The 20,838-nt window shown below is 33.8% G+C and overlaps 1 long non-coding RNA gene across 1 annotated transcript; it reads right to left on the bottom strand.

Moving 5' to 3' along the window:
- LOC145254877 (uncharacterized) lies at positions 1 to 20,156 on the bottom strand. Its single transcript, XR_013863822.1, has 2 exons — positions 19,698 to 20,156; positions 1 to 787 (listed from the first exon to the last, which is right to left on the bottom strand). It is a non-coding gene; the product is annotated as an uncharacterized LOC145254877 (long non-coding RNA).
- Between the last annotated feature and the right edge of the window lie 682 nt (positions 20,157 to 20,838).

A 20,838-nucleotide genomic window follows, 5' to 3' on the forward strand; every position in this document is an offset into this window, starting at 1 on the left:
TTGAAGGTTGAGAACCGACTTTATTTACTACCAACAATTTGTATTAGGAGAGGCAAAGTGTTCATAGGATGGAATGTGATTTAACAAAGGAGATGAATGTTCGTAAAATGTTTGTAGGTATGTATGAATTGACACGGAATGAATGTTCATAAACTGTTTGTAGGTATGTATAAATTGACAAGGAATGAATGTTCGTAAAATGTAACTTATCTTTTGGACGATGGTTAGGGTAGGCCAGTCATCCTGCTTTCGGTGATGCGTGTCCTGGCTTGTAACTGGAAAGCAAGTGATTTCTTTCATCAGCGCTAGCAGCCCGGCATCTTCGTCTTCTTTCTCCTCCTCTCTTCTTTGGTTTGTGTGAATTAGGCATTGTTTAGAATTGAGGGCGTTTGGCCCATAACATGAGAGCGTAGTCGGCTTCAGTTCACTGGTGCCTTATTTCTTTTTCTTCTTCATCTCTTTAGGTCGGATGGGAGAATCCGTCCGTGCGTTCACTGACGCAGCAGGGCGAATCTCCTCCTCCCTCTTTTTGGTCCCCTCATTTTATAGTGGCAAACCGGACGATTTTTCATTTTGTCTCTCATCGTGGATGCGTTAACATCCGGTTGGCTGACAATTCTCATCATGTTCCCACACTTTAACTGCAGAAATTAGATGATATAAAATGATATAACAAACGCAAGTATAATTATTTCAAAATAACTATTTTATTTACAATTCAGAATTACTGACGCAGCATAGCATTTCGACAAATTTATTAGTCCCGATTCTGTATCTCTCTCCACATCTGCAGATATAAGAAAAAAAGACTTAGACATACTAAAGTGGCGACACAATTTTCGTTTTGTCCTTGTGTTCGTTTTCGTATTTCACGATACATGAAATAAAGTATATGAAATGTAATTAAAAATGATTAAAATTTAAATAATATTTAAATGAATGGATCTATTTTGAAAGATTTAGTTAATAAATTGTCGGAAAAAGAAAAGATGCGAAAAAAAGATTTAGGTAATAAATTGGGTAATGTTGGTAAATAGGGTTTGCCGATGATACGAGAAAAATAAGGCATTAAAACTGTTTCTTATCTTAAACATTATTACATGAGGAGTCATTTTGTGTAAAAAGTTAATGTATTTTACCCATATAAACAAGAGAAATGCATGATTAAAATGTGTAAACATTCAATAAGCAAAAAATCAACATGTCTGTCAGTTGTCATTTTATTGATTAAAAAGCAACCTTGACCTTGCGATCAAAACCCAAGATCGAGTCAAAATGGAACGAATCAATGGGGCTTCGGTGAATCTGTTTAGCTCGTATCTTTATGAATTTATTATGGAGAGAGTGAGTGGCACAAATGAATTCAGCAAAGTCCTTTGCTGTGTGAACGGGCATTAAAAAGAGTCAAATTCACTTAAAACTGATTTTCTTTATGAAGATAAAACTACTTAATCAAATTATGTCATTTTTGGTGTACATTATTTTCTTTCTGTCACAGCTATACACATCATACATATTTTTCTAAAGTGTAGTTTGTTAGGGGAGCGAGTATTCTAGAACAGTGCCATCTTTTTTATGAACAACACTGAAAAAGTACTTATTAAAATTACTTATGCCATTTGGTTGGTGAATTTAGAAGTGTCTAAGTGGAGAAAAGAATTAAGTCAGAAAGTTTTTTTTTATTTGGTTGCTGAAAGCTTACAAGCAGTTTATATTTAAATGGAGATAGCCAGTAGATAAAGACAAGAGAAGAGAGGAGGAGGGCCTTTTCTCATTGCTTCTAGGAAACTCTGATAACTGCTACAATTCCCAAAGTTGTCCTCCATAGGATGGATGAAATTAATTTGTTCTAGAAGCCGATTAGTCAGTATATGAATAAATCACTGAGCAGGGACAGCTTTCTGTAATAAGTATTAAAATATTAATGTTTGTGACTTCTATATCATCATCTGTTTAGGTGGAAAGCCGTCAGAGAAAAAGGTCTTTGGTAACCATAGCAGTTAGACAGAAAGAAATGACAAAATGTGAATTTACTTTTTTGTTGTTTTTTCGTTCTTTCTAACTGCCACACTGACCAAAAGACTACATTTTTCTCTATCAGCTTCCCATTTAAGTAGGGAGTAATGTAGCAATTATAGATAATGACAATTGTGTGGTAATTGGGTCGCACACTGATCAGTCAGCTTCCAGAGTGTATCAATTTCATCTGTCCTCTGAAGGACTACTTCAGTCTCTTTGGAATTTGAAGATCAGTGAGCAGAGACAGGTCCAGAAGCTTATAAAAGATGGTGCTTACCACATTCTTTCTCTTTTAGTCACAAGACTTATTCAACCATGTTGCTCACATTAACCGCAAAATTTTCTCTGGGCTTACTAACTTCCTTCTGACCTTCAGCGTTGCAAGAAAGTTTTTAGCATTTAACATGGTGACACATCCTACAAATCACGGAGAGCTGTAGAAACAGCTTTAACAAATCAATATGAATTTGCTTATTTCAAATCTTAAAAATACCAAATAAGGCACCTCTAAATCTATACACAAAATCGGTGACATTATTGTGTGCATTCATTAAACATCAAAGAGTTATGAATAATGGAAGTAACATGTTTTTGCTATTATTTTGCTTCATTAGATTTTAATATTTATACAAATTTTTTTCAATAAGTATAAATCTATTACAAAATACAAATTTATTATTGTCAAATATGTATGTATTTTTTCTCCATTGGACTAATATTTTTCTTATACTATAAATATGGGAATATATGTGAACGGCTAACATATTAATAAGTTATCTGTTATGAGTTTCCATATTTTGGAGGTTAAAAAGCTGCTAAAAAACGTAGACACTAGTGGCAAATAAATCATATTTTTACAATAATATATTTTTAAATTGCTGTTGATTTTGATATTTTACAGATAGTAATAGTCATTTTTATATTATATTAAAATATTTTTAAACATTAGAACACCATTACTCCAAATTTTATGTTTAAAACTGAATATTATGGAAGAATAAAGTCACCACTTATCAAGGCCCGAAGTCTACTCGAGGATAAGAGTTAATGAATGTAAGGTGATAGTGCAATGGTGTAAATTGGGCAGAATTTGATTATTTATGGGGATGGCTCAACAAGAACTGGTTTACATTGGATTTTGCATGTCGCATTCAACCGGGAAGAGGCCAGCAGAACAGTGTTCCATAGGCAGGCAATTCTGGGAAAGAAGCTTTGTTCATGGAATCTGTGTTTAGATAGTTTTAATTTAATCTTTTAAAAATTTATTTTTGAAAATGTCGTTGTTCTCTGCAATTCGATTGATTATATATTAATGAAAAAAAAAACGTTATTTTTTTATAAAAAGCAATAATATTGAATTTATTTTCTTTTTTATTTACAAATTCAAAGAAGTGACAAAAAATAGGTTGATTAAATATAAAAAATATTTTTAACTCTTCAGCTTTATATAATATTGAAATTTTTATCAATTCTGATATACTTTGTTCAGATTTTGTAAAATCAAATATGGGAGGAGTTATCATGGATGTAATCTATAATATAAAGACAAACCTGTGTACGTATCTTGCTAAAACTTGAAAAATACTCACTAAACACTGATAAAGTTGTTGTTTTTTTTGTTTTAATTAAATCAGGATAACCTTAGAAATATAATGTCTAAAATTTAGAAAAAAAGATTAATTCTTTGAGGGTCAAATGGCCATCTATATCATTTATTGGTACTTGTGCATATTGTGAACCGATTTATCTAAGTGTCCGTTTGGGTTTGTCTGGAACCTGATATAAAACGTTAATCAGCCAATCAGAATGCAACAATAAGCAGATGACTTTTGGATAAATATTGGAAGAAAAAAAATTGTTACATGTAAATCATGAATCATAACAGTACAATCAATTTAGCAATGTTGGACAAACTATTGCAGATGCCAGAACAAGTAGTGGAATATTGTCAAAGAAAGAAATTAATTGCAATATAAAATGAATTGTTTGATCTGTGGCGTTAAATGCATCATTGGAAAGAGAGTCTCCATAAGTGATAGTTTTGGCTGGAGGTATACACACTCACTGAGTCAAAAGTGAAACTTGATATGAACTGGGACCTTTTTCCAACAAGCGCAAATGAAAATCACAACAATAATAAAGATTGTATACCTGTAGGCACATGAGATGGCCACGAAGAAAAACCTGATGTGAGAATATAGGGTGGGTTCTGGCATGGCTACAGAGAGAGGCGGCCAGTGAACATGACAGCGTAATGTAATTGCCAGATTAACATGTAGGTAAAGGGTGCCTTGCCTAACGAGAAAAGCTGTCTAAAGTTTTCCGTGTTTAACCATGTGGCCATGTTAATAGGTATAAAAAATATTTTTCATTGCATTAGAGAATGGCTGTGGTAATTTAATGAAGGTAGTCCAAATGTACATGTATTTTCTTCTCCTAAAGAGAAAGAACAATTCTCCATTTGTATAATTATATAATTGCAATTATTATAATTGCACATTGGGATAATTTTAATCCAACAAAATATAGCAGTAAGTGAACTTGTTTTTTAACTTTTCTTATATGTCTATCAAAGATAGTCGAATATTTCATTTTATTTATTTTTTGAAATTGCAAAACAAACAATTTTTATATAATATTTTTCAGTCCGTTCTTTTAATAATGAATAAAACTTTTAATTGAGTATTTTCAAATATTTTAAAGTTAGAAGCATTTTTCATGACAGTTTTTTTTTTTTTGTTAACTAAAACAATTGATGAATTCTATATTTTAGCACTGGGCATAATTTATTTCTTTGAAATATATTTAAAACTGCTAAAGTTTTTGTTTGTTTGTTTTATAACACTTTAACTGTAAATAATTTACATGACTGAAATGGGAAATGAAATAGCTATTCACTCCCGAAACATACGAACACAAATGCATCTTAAAAATTCAGTTATCAATTTTAATTAAAGTTTTATATGAACTAAAAATAAAGAGTACATTAAATTTTAATTAACATATTTTTTGTTTTATCTTATAAATAAATGTTGTTGGTACTTGTGCCATGTGCTGAAATAATAACATTATTTAGAAAGCTATTCTTATTCTATTCTGCACTTTCACCTAACAATTTAATGAAACAAAAAATCATACCATAAAAATTTAATTTAACTTGGGAATACTATCTAAAATATATCACGTCTTGTACACTGCACAAGCACCATTATTATTATTATTATTATTATTATTATAATAATAATAACAACAATAATAATAAAATCCTGGTGTAGATGACATCGACTGGTGCCACACCAACTAGTTGTGAAGGGTCAGGAAGATGGAAAGACTGAGGTGGGAGAGTACTAACCACTGGAAGTGTGCAGTTCAAATCTGGTACCTTGGGAAGGCATTTTTTCACCCAAACCCCAGGAAACACCAATGGCCGATGCCAACGAGAAATCAATGGAAAATGGCTGTTGCAATAACATGCAATCATCTGCACGAGTGGTCATGGAAATGTGGGGAAATTTGTTGTCACTCAATCTCCAGGAAACACCACAGGTTGCTACTAGTAAGCGATCGCTGATGATGGCCTATGAGACAACACCTAATGAGTGAAATAATAATAATAATAACGTCCCCTTCCAAATTCACCACCACCCTAATTTAATATTGTAGATGTTTACTATATTTTCTTAGTTTTTAACCAATGTTCACATCATGGTATGATTGTCTTTTAGATTATTTCTTAAGTTATGTGAACTTCATTTAATATTTTTTGTGTTCTGCACTGATAAGAAAATGTAGCGGAGTAAAGGATTCCTAACCATGTAACAGATGAAAATACGCTACACATTTTGATGAAAAACATGCGATAAAATGGACATAGAAGAATAGAAAAACAAAACTTTAAATGTGATTTCTGTATTTAAAGTAATAGTTATTTAAATATTTCAGCATATAATCTTGTGGGGAAAATCCAATAAGAGGCACTCTAGATAGGAACAAAAATAAAAATTGTCTCATTCATGAAGAATTTCTCCTCCATCGACCGAGGACAGAAAAGGTGAAGTGTAGCATCAGAACAGATACTACACTGTGATCTTGTCCGGAAGGCCAAGAATTCTTTGTGTTTAATGTTTCTTTAATTGTTTGTTTCCTAAATTCATAATTCAGTTTTATCAGTATTAGATTGTATATTGCTTTAAGATCATGTAATTTTACAGAGATAATATTTATATTTTATATTGAATAAAGTTCAGTTTTATTATTAATTGAATTTGTTTTATGTTTTTTTTTCTATCATTTTAACACTCTTTTTAAAAATGTCCTCATATAGTATCGACAGTGACAGTTTGACGAATCTTACCTACATTGCTTGCAGGCATTTTTCAGTTAACAGGCCTTCTATATCTTGGTGGCTATGGTTCTGGACACACTGTTGCATATTGGAGGAACTTTTTAGAGAAATTTACTGGGATTATTTCCTTAGGTATACCCAGCAGATAGGAGGCCCAGGGCATATGGTTGAGATAGATGAGTCTGTCAGATAGAAATATAATGTCGGCAGACTTCTAACATAGCTCTGGATTTTCGGTGGAGATGATCCTGTTAGGAAGGAGGGTTTCTTGGTCTGTATCTAATCGCAATGTCAAAACTCTTCTTCCTATAATAAAAAATATGTTCTGCCAGGGACCATGGTCATATCAGGTTATTTGAAAGTATACGACAGAGTTGAAGGAAAGGGGTTTCATCACCTAATGGTGAACCACAGCCTACATTTCGTAGATCCAGACACGAAGACTACTATTGATCACGTGGAACAGATGTAGAAGGAAGCTAAACAACACAACAAAAAAGAATGTGGAACCATCTTCTTGACAGCTACTTTTTTTTAGTGTATGTGGAGACAAAAATTTGGAAATAATCTATTTGTCTCCATATTAAATGACATCGCAGAAAGCTACCCAGTTGGGGAGCTTCCTTTTGTTTCTGCTACCTCTTTTACGCCACCTTTGCTATCATCTGCTACCCTACTAAAATCTACAGAAAATATTCCTCAGGCAGCAGTAACACTAACAGTTTCCTCCCCAATGCTTTTATCATCCCCCAAAAAACACAGCCCACTTGGGAATGCTGATCATGCAGTGATAATAGTTGAAATTGCCCTAAACTCTAGAGCCAAAATGGAAAAGTCATTGCTCAAAACAACGAGATATTATAAAAAGGCTGACTGGGAAGCCATCAGGGATCTCATCAGAGACGCCCATGGCGAAATATCTTTTCACTTCCTGCTGAACAGTGTGCAAATGAGACCACTGAATGGTTCAAAACAGCAATTGAAGCACATGTTCCACGCGGAAATTTTATAGCAAGCCGCACTCTCCCCAATGGTTTATTTCCACATGTGCAGCTGCCATCATGCAAAGGCAGCAGACGTACTGCAGATTTAACCAACATAAATCAAATCAAACAGACAGAAGTATATGGAAGCCAGAAGTAACTGTAAGAAAGAAATAGCAACAGCTAAGAGAGAATTTACTGAAACCACCAAAAACGCATCAAAGCACAGAAATTAGGAACCTGTGACTTCTGGAAAATCTACAACAGCATAGTAAATAATGGGCAATCAACAATTCCCCCACTATCCAACAATCATGAAGTTATTTGCTCAGCAATTGAGAAGGCTAACATGCTTGCCAGTCGGTTTGCCTCCAACTCCACACTGGACCCTGCTAACCACCCTTTCCCGGACTTCCCTTTGCAGACAGACACCATACTTGATGATCTGAAAATCACCCCTTCTCAGGTGCATGCTATCATAAAACATCTTGACACTTCAAAAGCATGTGGACCTGATCTCATCCCGGCTATGCTCTGCCAATCCTCTCCAAACTTTACAACAAATGCCTTAATGAATCTTGCTTTCCTGCCTGCTTGAAAACTGCTTCTGTGGTACCAGTTTTCAAGAATTATGGCGAAAGAACTGACTCAGTAAATTACCACCCCATTAGCCTCCTCCCACTTTTCACCAAAATATTTGAGTCCATAATTAACCAAGCTCTAGTCCATCACCTTACAGATGCTAAACTTCTCACCGACCAACAATATGGATTTAGGCAGCCAGTTCCTCAGCAGACATTCAAACTGTATCCTCCGAGCGTATATACCATTCACTTAACAAAGCAGGGGAGGGTAGAGGGGTAGCTCTAGATATATCTAAGGCTTTTGACAGGGTATGGCATGAAGGTCTTTTCAGGAAAATCAGATCATACGGTATCACTGGAAGAATACTTAACATAATTAAATCCTTCTTAGATAAGAGAAAAATCCAGGTTGTCCTTGATGGTCGTACATCTAAACAATATGATATAAATGCGGGAGTGCCTCAGGGATCTATCCTTGGACCTCTATTATTCCTAATATTCATAAATGACCTCCCTGACAAAATTGTCTGTGAGATGGGTATATATGCTGATGACACCACACTCTATAACAGACACGAAAGAAAAACAAATGAACACACATGGCAGAAACACTAGAGAATGACCTGTTGTGGAATGGGGACAAAAATGGATTGTCACATTCAATGCTGCCAAGACTAAACTTGTTTCCTTCAATAACTACAAGAAACCTTCTCTACCACCAATAGCAATGGCCAAAGACTCTTTATCTGAAAGCACATCTTTTAAACTCCTCGGCCTAACGTTCACAGGAAACACGAGTTGGAACAATTACATTGAGAGCATTGCCAGGACCGCTGCGAAAAAGGTAGGTTCTCTCTACCATGCTAGAAAGCTACTAATGCCCAAAAGTATTCTGTACCTCTATAAGGCCACCATTCGCCCATGTATGGAGTATTGTTGTCATATTTGGGCCAGTGCATCTGCTACTAGTATCTCACTCCTAGACAAGGTTCAAAAGAGAGTCGCCAGCCTAATAGGTCCTGAACTGTCATCCAAGCTTCAGCCTCTGTCCCATCGATGTAATGTAGCATCTCTCTGCCTGTTCTACAAGTACTTTAACGGTGAATTTTCCGACAAACTGCAAGCACTTGTACCCCTTCTACGTAAATACCCCCGACAAACTCAACACACAGTAAAATCCCACCCCTTCACAGTAGAGATCCCTAGATGTAAGAGAGCCTTCTATTCCAGTAGTTTCTTCCCCAGAACCACTAGATTTTGGAATTCCCATCCAGATTCCTGCTTCCCCAACTGTACTGACATGCAGAAGTTCAAGTGTAACGTGAACCAACATCTTACTGCCCAACTTCCCACCTAGTACCCCTGTAGCCTGTGTCCCTAATAGTAGCCCCCTACATTAAAGTGGCAATGTGCCTTGTTTGGGGTGAAAATGTAATAAAAAAATTTTTTTTTAATTCTTGAACAAAAAAAGATTATTATATATTATGCCCTCACTCCCCGCCAAAAAAAAAAAAAAATTTTACATTCCTCAAACTTGTTTGAGAATCCCCACACAGAAAAAAAAATACTTGAAAACAAGAATATTTTTTTGTTTTTTAACCTATTTTTAAAACGTTTTTGTTACGATTTTCTTTGAAAAAAAAAATTCTGCTATATTTTCCCTTTCAAAAAATGTTTTACATTCTTAAAACTTGTTATAAATTTCTGTTTCCTTTGTTACAATTTTCTTTGAAAACGAAAAAAAAAATTGTTTGCTAGACATTATTTTGAAAAATGGACAAAAAACACAAAAGAACAATGGCTATATTAAATTTGCACCTCCCTGCATAAAAAAGAAAATTTTGAAAGGTTTCCTTGCAAAAAAATTATCAAATAAAACAATATTACCGTAGATCATTTATTTTTTTTTATTTCTACATTTTCTACATTCATCTTTATTTATTTTTTATATTGTAATTTGTGTGTGATGAATTTTGCTATTTTCTGTTTTGTAACATTCGTAATCCAGCGGTTTACGTCAGATTCCAGGCAAACCTGAGCGGAAGCTTAGATACATCCTATTCACAATATGCACTAGCACCCATTTTATGTTATCAAGAAGTAAACACAATATTTAATGTTATCTTGTAATGGGAAATAACTGTTTTTTCCACAGAGTTATTTCCCTTGTGCTAACTTCAGTTTTATGTGTGTCTATATCCAGAGAGAGAGGAATGGGCAGGGCAAAAAAGAAATGGAGAGAACAGGGTAAGCAGAAAGAGGGAGGGATAGAAGTTATGCTACATTTTTGCCCTGGGTAATGCTGGGTAATTTTCTAACCTTACATAAAGAAGAAATATGTGAGCAATGTTTTATAAAAACAGCTGCAAAATAAAGTGTTATTTTAAAAAAATAAACTATTCAACTCTATCTTTCTTTCTCCTGAATCTGTAAATAAAGCCTCTTTTCTCATAGATTAATTCCTATCGCAAAAAATATAAAGAACAAGGAATATTTTTGTGTCTATTAAAAATGGAAGAAATTCTTTTATTTTTTGATTTAATATGAATTAAAACTTGCTGCTATAGTTTCAAATGATCTGAAATAACGGCAAAGGGAGAATTGATTCCAAATATTTCTCATATCTCCCCTTTTTTAGAAATAGGGCACGATTATGAATATCTCCAGTATCAAATAATCCTTATACACTGAAATTTATTTTATGTATAAAAACTAAAGAAGGGAGATATAACATATGAGAAATATTTGGAATCAAGTCTCCCTTGCTGTTATTTCAGATCATTTGAAACCATAGCAGCAAGTTTTAATCTCCCCTCGATCAAGGCCAGATGTTTTGGGGAAATATCAGATATTTTATAATTCATATACAAAACTAGGAAAACCAATGACTATGATTTAAATATTTTATGGCTGTAAAAAAGTACCAAAAACAGTTTCTGGATGATCCCCTTAATGTGCAACCTTAAGGCAAATGTTTGGAATCAAGTCTCCCTTTGCTGTTATAATATGGAATTATACACACATATTTAATTGAGTAGATCAGTGGTAACACTGTAGTGAACTACTACTATGATGCTGCTACGGTATGCTTCCCTTATTTCTCTCTTTCTCCCTAGTCTTCTACTTTTCCCTTCCTTTCTTCTCTCAACGTCACCAGAGGTTTCAGCCAATCAAAATAGAGGACTGTGTTGGAGGGAGATACAAAGAAGAATTCTACCTCAGACATGCGGGAATGATAGAAGTGTCAACATGCGACTGACCAGTTTCCCTGGGTAAAGACTTTTATCAAAGAAAATGTACCATCCTCTTTGTATCCCTATATCTTGGAAACCTTCATAAAACATCATCAATCCTAAAGTCTCGTTGCACTTAATTATAACCCGATATTTTTTTCCCCCAACCGTTCTTTTCAGCACTCTTGTTCTCTCTCTAATGTCAGAGGTGCCCCAAAAAGGGGACCGACCGAAATGGTGACCCTTTTTCAAACGTTAAAATTACACTATTTCTGAGGTATAAGGTTTAATCCTCAGTTCAAAAATACAATTATGAATTATTTAGGATTGCTACCTTGTCATAGCTGACAGAACCCTCGTAGATTAAATAAGGGGTTCTATTTGAATTTTTGTGTAATTCCGAGTCCAACAAAAAGATTCCTGAGTTCAACAAGATACACCTGAAAAAGGTTGGAAGTTACATCGACCAAAATATCGTAAAAATAACACTCAAGATGAAAATGGTATCTAATAATCTAAATAATCACATAAATGAGGTTTAAAGATAGGATTTATTGTCATAGATTATCATGCAGACATGAGGGATATGAGAAATATATGTCACAATACTTATATTTCTGGGAAATAATCAGGGACAAAAAACAATAATTAAATGGGAAAGCCAAAACCTGTGGATTCCTTAACTGATCTTGTTTTTTTTACATCTTGATGAGAAACTTGAGATTATAAAATTTAGAGACAAAGACAAAATCAAAATGACAACTACTTCAAATAATGTACACTGAGCAAATTTTGAGCAATTAGTATTGGTTGCACACAAACAGCTCTACATGCATGCATCCTTTCTCTCTATACTTATTTGATTTTATTACAGCGGCTGTGCTGCGTCGGCACACACAACACCGAGTGAAACACAAATACGAGTACACTCAACATCAAGTACACTCAACATCGTCTTACCATCAATACTTACCCTGTGAACTCAGAGTATGGGAAATTCCCATATTTTGGGCTTTTTGTGTGACTCGGCATTGTTCGTTACAAACCATATATAGATAAGGACAATCTAGGGACCCACACTTTTTAGAGAAAAAAATAATTTTTCAATTCGGTGCATCCGTTCGAAAATTTTATTGGTATATAGGCACACACACATAAATAAACATTTAGAATTTTATTAATAGTATAGATTTTTAAATTATTTTTTGATTATGATTAAATGTGCTCTGCTAAACTTACTGCATTTTTATCCACCTCAAAACCAACTATCAGCAAAATCCCACCTCTTCAGTGTAAAAGTCCTCAGATGCAGGAAAACTTTCTACTTCTTTTCTTGGACATCTTGCTATTGGAATTTCCTGTCTGCTCTCTATTTCTCCAACTGTACCAACATGCAAAAAATTTAAATGTAATGTGAACCTGTAAACTGCACAGCTTACTCATTCTACTTAGGATGCCTGCTATAAATCTGCTTTCAAATCACTGTAGTCCTTAACATTTCAGTGGCAAAATATTTCCTTGTTTTGGGTGCATAAAAGTAAAGAAAAACAAAATTTGGAACATCAATGGCATAACTTAACCTCTGCAATGAAGGTTAAGTTTATAATTGTCACCAAACTTGTTCAAAATATTGATCACTTAGAATAACTGATCAGATGAATAGTTTTTGAGTTATCAGCGTTTCCATAGCATTATCTCAGAAATACTTCATACAATAATGACAAGTAAATCCCAGATAAGACTTTGGTCCATGCTTACATTTTCAAACACTGGTTATGCAGTTTCACGACTCACTTATGCTGTTGTTGTAAATATTTCACACATGCAATATGTGTGAAAGTACACTGTTATTTCTATATAAGGTTCAAATAAATGATGACAGGATCACAGGAAAAATAAACCTCAGCCTGATATTGCCACATACACCTACAAAACCATACACAAAAACTGACACAAAACAAATATAAAAGCTGTGGGGACCAGAGGAAAAATCTGAGCATCATGATCGACAGGGGTTACTTTGATAGACGACATGAGTGCACTAAATGATCACCATAATATCTAACAATTAGTAGCTGAATCTATGTAATTCGTGCAGTGTAAATTGCACAGTGATGCATGTTTAGTGGAGTTACAAAGTCTGTCGATGACAAGTCATTAATGGAGAGTATATCTGGCTCAGGGTTTTGAACACCTAGAATTTGAGTTCTGCACTAGGAAAAATTGTTGTCTCTCTAAACAGGATTTTATGCTGAGAGATAGAACCAAAGTCCTTGAGAGATTGATGTCCAATCTAGATATGGGAGTCCCCGAGAAGTAAGTTCTTTCTGTTCATAAACTGTCTATGATTTTTTAGTAGTCTCATTGGGTTGTTTATCTCAAATGATATCAAATTATGTATATCTTCTAGCAGAGGGACAAGAGAGGTTGAGTTGGGACCTCTGTGATTGTGAGATATGTTTGCGTTGATTTGCAGGTTTGTTATTCAAAGGAAGAAAGCAGCATTGTAACATCTCTCAAAATAAAAGATGTTTTAAACTTGAGTTGTGGTCTTGTTTGGATGGAGGATGGGATCCTTTTGTCGCAGCACTGAGATCACATAATTGATACTGTGACCCATGTTGGAATCGAGCACCGTCTTTGGATGAAACCAATAAGTGGATGATCAGAGTTTGTGTAGTGAACACACACAGATGCATGTTCCCAGCGATATTATTAAGGATTTTTTTTATATATATACATGGGAGTCACCACTTATCAAGGCCTGAAAGCCATTTGAGGATAAGGGTGAATGAGTGCATGGTAGTCACTGAGACAACAGCATATTAATAGTTTGGGGTAGAAATAGATTATTTAGAGTGGTAACTGAACAACAACTTATTTACATTGGACTTGAAGATAATCATATTATAGTCAGCCATAAAGCAGGCCAACGGAACAGATTTCCACAGGCAGGCAATTCAAGGAAAGAAGCTTTGTTCATAGAATTTTCATTTAAATTTAGGCACAGATAGAGAGTGGGGGAAATTGTTAATGGTTTTTGTTGGTAGATGAGTTTCTTTTGTGAAAGTTTAGCAAAAGGAGGGACTATAGATTAAAGCTCAGACTAGCATTTGCCGTGAAAATAATCCATAGAGCAGACACAGGCTCACAATATTTCTTCTGTGGGAAAAACGCTACAGGGAAGAAAAAAAGGCATACTAGGTTTTGAAGCTGGTTTTGAACTGTTTATGTCTCTGCATTTTATCAATTGCATGAATGCATCATAAAAACCTCATTCAGTAGAATTAAATCAATTCTATGAAATAAATGTCATTTAGTGATTTTTCAAATAAATAAACAAATATTAACATTTTTATAGTTTTTGTGTTTCTTTGATTTTTATGTAGTGTAGTTCACTATATACAGTGTTTGAAAAATTGATGGCGTAACTTTGGGATTATGTTCTATATGTGGATATATATAAGGGATCTTTTTATGTGGGGGTTGATTTTGTAAAAGCACTCCATTACTAGTCTAATTTCTGTTGTGGTCCATTTCTCCTGTGTGGTCTTCAATTTGATTTATTTACCTGTATTTGGTTGTATTTTGTTATCTGAAATAAGAAATGTCAATATTCACAGGATATCGACAAGGGTCCTCCCCATCTTATACAGTTTCTATCACTTTCAACTCTCTCTCTCTCTCTCTCTATATATATATATATATATATATATATATATATATATATATATATATAAATGTTTAGAGGTACAAAATTTATATAAGGATTTAAATACAATGTACAGAAATTTCACGAGATATGTCAGCATTTGATTTCAACGCTTTGATAGTTTTGTCAAAACAGATTGTTAGAAGTGTTTATAAGTGCTTCTACTCTGTTTCCTTGTGTTTGGTATACACTACGAGACCTGCTTTTCCTTCTTTTCGCAAAGATAGTTTGCCTTACACCCAAATTAGTAATATTGTTTATCAATTTAAATGCCAGTGCGATGCTGGTTATGTTGAGTGAACATCTTTGCATTTGCTAACTCGTATAAACCAGCATGTTCCATCTAAAATCAGACAGGTGAGGGTAGGATCTGGTATTCTTCCTCCTTCCGTAGCCTTGGACTCTGCTATTGGCCAGCATTTGGTTGACAATCCATGCTGTGCTGAAAAATATAAAATAGAGTGGTTCGAGGTGCTACACAGAGCAGACTCCAAAAATCATTTAAAGATTTTGGAGTTTGTCTCTATTGCGGTTCAAAAACCTTTATACCGGAGACAATGAAAACGTTATTTCTCTTTGGGGAACTTTGACCCGTTTTTGCCCCATTTTTCTTTTGGTTTCGCTTTCCCCTCGTTGTGCCAAGGTTTAGTTTTAGTCGCTTTTGAAGGCAATTTCAGATTAAATCTTTCTTTTAATCGTTTTTTGTTTTATTTCTGGCACATTCAAATTCTCCCATAGTGCTTTTTAATTTCGCCAGTAATATTGTTTTTGTATGCTATCGATTTCTCCTGAGGAGATGATAGCTGAAAGAGCTCTCGAAAAATTTCCATACATTGTATTTACATCCTTTTATATATATATACATATATATATATATATATATATATATATATATATATATATATATATATATATATATATATATATGAGAGAGAATGTGTGCGTGTGTGAGGACACTTCTTAACCTATATACTCAACAAATTTTTGATGTACAGACTTGAAATTTGATATATTAATTTGATATATATTCAGACATGTGGAGGACTTTTTAATATTTTTTCATCCGGAAAAAAGGGGTAAAAATTAAAAAAATTGGTATGTGGGAGTCTTCAGATTTTTATTTGTTTGCTGTTTCACGAATGCACATGCGTGAATCGTTCACATTACAGATTGCTTATGTTAAAAGTAAGTAGTTTGAAAACACTGTTTAAAGATCACGTCATGCTGGTCTAATGGTTATTGTACTTGACTCACTGTCTTTAGGTTTTAGTTTCGATCTCAGCTCGAGTATTTTTATTCTATTCACTTGCAAGACGTGAACGGTTTAGAAAAAACATAATACTTGCATGCACATCTCAGTTTTTGTATTAATTAAAATATAATATTTATGCACATTTTACGACCGGGCAATGTTAGTATATGTGTGTGTGTGTGTGTGTGTGTGTGTTTATTAACAGTGAAAGGTAATACAACAAACAATAAAACAGAAGATTGAAATTGACTATTATAAACAATAGAGAATGACACCACAAATATTGATACTATTTAACCCATAATTAGTGTGGTGTGTGTGTGTGTGTGTGTGTGTGAGAGAGAGAGAGGAGGGTGGCAAACGGAAATACTACTTTCTTGTAATTAAAAAAAAATTTGCATGGCTTTACAAACTAACTTCTTCCTGATTCAGTCTTATCTGAGCTCATTAAGATTAAAGGAAAATATTAGTCCCCTAAATGGCTTCCTGTGTATGACAAACAAATATGTAACATTGTTTTATCCGAGTAACTTTATTTTTGTGTTCTGCTGTTTTTTTTTATACAATTCTACAAATTTTGATTAATAACTTTTTAAATTAAAACTATCATCAAATGAAGTTGAAAAAATTAGTTATCGTCTGCTTTTTTATATATATATATAAAGTTGTTGTAATACTACTACTTGGAAACGATGGGTGGAAAGGGCAGGATTTAGTTACTTAAGAGGACTGTTTGATAAGTTCCTGTCGACATTAGATTCGAATATGACCATGTTGTAGTCAGCAAGGAAGCAGTCCCATGGTAACGAAGAGGCTTTTAAAAGAAACTGTTCATGGAAATTATGCTTGAACTTAGTCTCACAAGGGAAGGAAAGAAAGTTTTTTTTTACTTGTGGTAGAAGCGAGGTCTTGCTGTGAATGTCTTAAAAGGACGAACCAGAGATCAGTCGAGCATTTTCTATGGAAATATTGATAGAATAACAAAAAACTAATAACATTTCTTCTGTGAGAAAAAAGCTGTAGAGAAAGTCGATTTTGTAATCTGTCAAGGTGAGAAAGATTGTTCTTAATGACACCTCTCTAAATGTGAACCCATCTTAAAATGTATCTGACTCTTACATAGTGTTGTGGCCCTGAAAGGGTCACTAAGGAAAACATGGGCATGGAGATGAGTTGGAAAAGGTAAAATATATTGAAACAAAAAACAGCACATACAAAGAGCAACCATTGTAGTAAGTACGGCCAAGATCGCGACTACAGAAGTACACTGACCGCACCAAGAGTCGTACCTCTCTGTCGATTTCTGCAGTTTGGAAGAGTTTATTTTATTGTATGGATGAATCCCCACAACACATAGGTAGAGGATTGCATCAAAAATTGAGTATTATTTAGAACGATAGAATGATCCAAGCAATTTTTCCAGCAACCTTAGCAACAAATTGGATATAATTCTTCCATTTTACTTTACATTTTGTTCGGCTGTTGAGTTATTAAATCCATAAACTGTTAAGTTAGTGTTAAGTTAAGTTAGTGTTAAGTAAAGTTAGTGAGGTTGTGTCAATAATCTGCTGATCCATTCTTCACAGAATGATATGGTGGGAAATGAAATACAAGTTTGAAATTAGGTGAAGTAAACAGTGTGAAACTTTCAGATTTTTTTTATTTAGCAAATATATATATATTTGTGTAAAGGCAGTAACAACAAGCTCAGTATATAGCTGCTGCTATTTTTTTCTTGCTCGTAATAAACAACAGCTCACACACATTTATATGTACATACACACATCAATATATGTTAACACCGTCTTTCAGCCTAGGATTAAGTTGTAGAAGTTAGAAGAGGTGAAATTATGGTGCTTTTTCAACATTAGAATGAAAATCGAAAATCAAAATATCAAATTTCAATTAAAACCAATGGTATCTATTTAATTGTAATGTCGAAAGTAGTAACATATCCAAAAATGACGAAAAGAATAAAGTAGAAAATTAATTTTTAATGAAAATAGATGTCCAAACTATGAATTATATCAGGCTTGCCAGAGTGGCCATTTTAAAGCTAAATTTCACGAATTTAGCATTTTTTTCTTCCGTTTAGCCTTTAAAAATTATATTTAATCTTTTTTCTTTTTAAATTTGGCTTTATGTTAAATTTATTGTTTGGAAGGAGTGTAATTTAGTTGAGGGTACTCGTCTTCAAGTTTATCAACAATATTCTTTAAAGTTCTCTGGTATGCTTTAAAAAGCTATGAAACCGGTAGAATGTATTATTAATATTTCTTAACACAGGTATTTGTATCTAAAAAAATTTAATTTCCTCCAAAAACATAAAAAGCCTATGATTTAAACTTTATAGAAAACGATTTTATTTCATTACTGTGAAGAAAACAATACGAAACTAAAAAAGAAATGACACCAATGCTTGGGAGCTAACATCTATAGCCATTTTTTTTTTTTTTATAGCATTAATAAAATGTCAGAAATTGCATGACTTGAATCGTGTCACTTTATTGGTTGATTGTTTTAATTACAGCCTTCCTCATTGGTTGATTTGAATTTCTAACTCATATGCGCAGGCATGTTTAAACTGAAAACGTCAGTCCGACCAAATCTTTCATGCATAATGGACTCAGTTTTAATATTCTTATTAATTTAAGGGTTTTGGCACCCTTTATTCTCATGATGCATTTAAGACAATTTAACCTACTAAGTTAAGTGTTCTTTTCTTGACGTAATATCGTCTTTATGATCAGCAAAGAATGATGAGTTTGGTTTTACCTCTTCGATGGAATTATCCGCCTTTTTCCATTGGAACATTGTTTAAATGGACCTAAAGCCATGAACTAATAAAAATCTTCTCAGAATATTTTTTTCCTTACTACTTCTTACAAAGTCTTAACTACCAGGCTCGGCTGAGCAGTAAAATGACGCAACATACTTTTGCAAGCGAGAAGATGAGACGATTTGTCTTAATCAACCAGTTAAGTGCACTTTTCGCTGTCATGTCTATTTTTTGCTCTGCCAGAGTTCTAAACTATGTGAGAATTTTATTCTTACAATAAAGAACATTTTCTATTTGGCCTTTCTTGGCCCCATTTTCCTGCAAAAATTTAGCTTTAAATATTTTTATAATCTGGCAACCCTGAGTTACTTCCCTTGTGTTTACGTGTCCAAAACAAATACTGCCTACTCAGTTGTCGCGTATCATGAAATTACATGTTTTATGTAATGCAGTAATATTTAGCTAATAGCAACGTGACAATTAAGAAGACAACATTGCTTTTAGTTGAAATTGATATAAAAATCAAGTAGATAATATTGATTTTTAATCCAAATTCTTTTTTTCGATTTTCGCTCTAATAACGAAAAAGCACTGAAATCTTTCTAGACCAAGCCAATTAATTTTTCCTTTCTAATCCAGAATGACTCTTTCAGAGGAAGCTGGATTTTCTCTATGTTAAAAGCCGAACTTATTGTTTAACTTTGCACTCGTGTGGGAGGGGCAAGTAAATACGGACAGACGGACGTCTCTCTTATTACCAGGAATGCAAAAACGGGTATTAACTACTTACCTGTTACTAAATTTAATAGCAAGAAGAAATAGATGACTTAAATTCATAGCAGGTGCGGATTAGAAACAACGATAATTGAGAGAGAGAGAGAGAGAGAGAGAGAGAGAGAGAGAGAGAGAGAGAGAGAGAGAGAGAGAGAGAGAGAGATTGCATATTTATAATTGAACTTCCCTCTCCTAGTCGTTGATATCTTTGCAGTATTTTTCTTTCCGCAGGGTGTGTATGGTGGGGGAGGGTGATCTGACGTTTTGCTTTGTCTACTGCTGACTTTAGGCTTTGTTTGTACATCTGCTGAAAGAACAGCCGTACCTAGTCCAGCCAGCAAATAACACGTTCCCCTTCGCACTATCATTTTCCCACCTTTTTATTCACTTGCCCATTCTCTTCTCTGTCTTTCTACTTCTTCTCATACTCTCTCTGTCTCTGTCTGTCTGTCTGTCTATCTGTCTGTCTGTCTCTCTGTCTGTCTGTCTGTCTGTCTGTCTGTCTCTCTCTCTCTCTCTCTCTCTCTCTCTCTCTCTCTCTCTCTCTCTCTCTCTCTCTCTCTCCTTCCACTCTGTGTCCAGGGTTGCCAGATTGACCTTTTTAAGGCCAAATTTTGCTAATTTGGCGTTTTTTTGTTTTGTTTTTTTCAAAGTAGTTTTGCTTTCAATAATTGTATATGGCCTTTTTAAAAATGTGTTTTCAATTTTGGCTCTTTTTCTGATTATTTTTCAGAAGTATTTATTTTATAGTAATTATTAAAAAAAAAACAAAAAAAAAAAACGTTATAAACTAAAAATCACATTTTTATTTAATACTAGATTACCCGTAACCCGTTGGGTCAGTATATGTTATGGCTAGTTATAGAATAGTGAGTATATTAAATTTGTGGAAAATCTAAATGCGCTAGTCGTTTTCAGCATACCCGAAAATCTTTAAAATTCGTCATTTTAAAGGAAAATATAAAGGTAGAAACCAAGTAAAAATTTACCAAAGCTTCTATTTTTATATTTGCTTAAAAAAGAAAAAAAAAAAAAAAAAAAAAAACTGCATGATATGCAGTGTTGGTCATCCGAACCATAAAATTTGTCTAACGTCACTTCCGCCAAATGGCTTTGTAAACAAAGAAGTGCGACGCTTAACGAAAGCACTTATCACA

The sequence above is a fragment of the Euprymna scolopes genome, chromosome 30 (assembly GCF_053919585.1).
Source record: "Euprymna scolopes isolate OS-2025 chromosome 30, ASM5391958v1, whole genome shotgun sequence".
NCBI classification, from domain to species: domain Eukaryota; kingdom Metazoa; phylum Mollusca; class Cephalopoda; order Sepiida; family Sepiolidae; genus Euprymna; species Euprymna scolopes.